This window comes from Muntiacus reevesi, chromosome 5 (genome assembly GCF_963930625.1).
Source record: "Muntiacus reevesi chromosome 5, mMunRee1.1, whole genome shotgun sequence".
Classification (NCBI taxonomy): domain Eukaryota; kingdom Metazoa; phylum Chordata; class Mammalia; order Artiodactyla; family Cervidae; genus Muntiacus; species Muntiacus reevesi.
This window is the reverse complement of record NC_089253.1, coordinates 1,199,545-1,202,049: the sequence shown is the minus strand read 5'-3', so window position 1 is coordinate 1,202,049 and position 2,505 is coordinate 1,199,545. Positions and strand designations below refer to the sequence as shown.

Genomic DNA, 2,505 nt, shown 5'->3' with positions numbered 1-2,505 from the left:
AGATCCTTGTTGGCTATCCATTTAAATATAACAGAGTGTACATGTTCATCTCAAACTCCCAAACTAACCCTTTCCCCTAAACTTCTTTCTTCTCCTGGGAACCATAAATTTTATACCATTAACTCTTCATTAATTTAAGTATCTTGAAAAACCAACTTTTGTAGCTACACTTTGTTTACATATCAAGAACAAACTATAATGAATATAATGCTCAATAAGAAAGCAGTTTAGAGCCCACAACCTTGGAGACTGTGTCCTTGACATCCTTATTTCTCAGACTGTAGATCAGGGGATTCAACATGGGGACGACCACCGTGTAAAACGCAGATGCCACTTTGACTGTGTGCCTGGAGGTTGTGGAGCTGGGCGCACAGTAGAGGAAGAGGATGGTGCCATGGAAGATGCTGATGGCAGTCAGGTGGGAGGCGCAGGTGGAGAAGGCTTTGCGGCGAGCACAGGCTGAACGCACCTTGAGGATGGTGACAACAATAAACACATAAGACAGGAGAATGATGAAGAGTGTGCTGACCTCATTAAAGGTGGCAAAAATGAAAAGCAGCAACTGGTTGAGATAAGTATCAGAACAAGAGAAGGAAAACAGGGAGGAGAACTCAACAGAAGAAGTGGTCAATTGTGTTGAAACATCGAAATGATAATTTGCTAACAGAACACATGAATGTCAAGGAGCAGGTTGTTCCCCAGGCATAAGATCCAACCCACTACCATCACACAGAGTCTCTGGGACATGGCCACCATGTAGAGCAGAGGGTTGCAGATGGCAATGAAGCAGTAATAGGCCATCACAGCTAATAAAAAGGACTAACCACCACAAAGGTACAAAAGAAAAAGTATTATATTATACAACCTACAAATGAAGTGGTTTTGTCTTTTGCAATGAGGTTCACCATGGTTTTGGGAGCAATTATGGAGGAATAACAGAAATCCACAAAGGAGAGGTGGCTGAGGAAAAAGTACATGGGGGTGTGCAATTTGGGGTTAATTTTAATGATTACAATCATCCCAAGATTCCCTACCACAGTGACACTGTAGATGGCCAAGAATGTCAAGAAGAGGGGGAACTTGAAACTCTGGGTAATTGGAGAAGCCCAGGAGAGTAAACACAGCCCCACTTTTATTTCTCTCTGATAGAAACATGGTTTCTGTTTGCCATAATCTGAATCAGCCCTGGAAACAAAAATATTAGAGAAAATGAAGATGTAAGACCCTTGGTTAACACCTCCTTTCCAAAACTGGAAGATGAAGCAAAGTGTCTCTTTTAGAACCTCTGTCTGTGTTTCTTATGCACGATTGCTAAATGTCTAAAATTTTAAAAGATAACCATTTAAACTTTTCTTTAAATAGCACAGTACCATTATTGAACATTTTAGTTCTGAATTATAATTTCAGTATTTAGAGATATTATGAAATCAAAAGATTTGGGAGTTATTTTAACTGAAATCTCTCTGTAACACTTTTAGGTCCTCTTGAACATTATAAATTCATAAAAGATTAACCTAACCTAGTACCATAACTGATTATTTCAGTCTTAAAACTAGTAGCAAAAGTGACAAAATTCTAAATAAATTACATTTAGCATCACATGTTCACAATGTGACACTAAGAATGACCCCTCTAACAGTTTACATCTGTGCCTTTATTGTTAATTCCACATGATACTTTAACATGTACTTTTGTTTCTGACTCAGTAAGTCTATTGTCAAAATAAACCTTAGTTAATTTTTTTCAGAGAGTGTTCTTCTCAACCCAGGGAACCCTAATTATCAATCCCACCTCATTGCTTTTGGAATAATAACATTGAAAAAATAACAAGGATAATAGAGTCTAGGTCTTTATCAAAGACATGACAAAGCAGAAGACAGAGATCCTTGACTTTCCCTGTAACATGCAAATAAGGATCAATCTACACATCTATGACTGGAATCTTGATCCAGACTCCCACAGATTTTCCATTTGTCTACAACAGAATCTATGTTCAAAGTCCTAGTACTAAGATACTTCATTTATTCATAATCATGTTCCAACTTGTGGTTAACTAGTGATCTTAAATCTATGGGAAATTGTCCAATGAAAGTGTACATAGCAGAGAGCTATACTAGAAGGCAGCATCAGATGAGATGAGAAAGGAACTTAAGAAATATTTAACTAACACTACTAAAGATTCTAACATAGAAATGTCCATAAATAAAGACAATTATTCTGTCCCTATATTACCTGTAAAAGAGAAAGATCAAACATTTAAAGTAGTACTGCATTACTTCACCCTGTATAATGGGCTCCAGTTTCATCCATCTCATTAGAACTGATTCAAATGAATTCTTTTTAATGGCTGAGTAATATTCCATGGTGTATATGTACCACAGCTTCCTTATCCATTCATCTGCTGATGGGCATCTAGGTTGCTTCCATGTCCTGGCTATTATAAACAGTGCTGCGATGAACATTGGGGTGCACGTGTCTCTTTCAGATCTGGTTTCCTCTGTGTGT

General features: G+C 37.6%; 1 pseudogene; it reads right to left on the bottom strand.

Moving 5' to 3' along the window:
* Positions 1–211: 211 nt before the first annotated feature.
* LOC136169168 (olfactory receptor 5D18-like) lies at positions 212–1,155 on the bottom strand (annotated as a pseudogene).
* Positions 1,156–2,505: the final 1,350 nt, after the last annotated feature.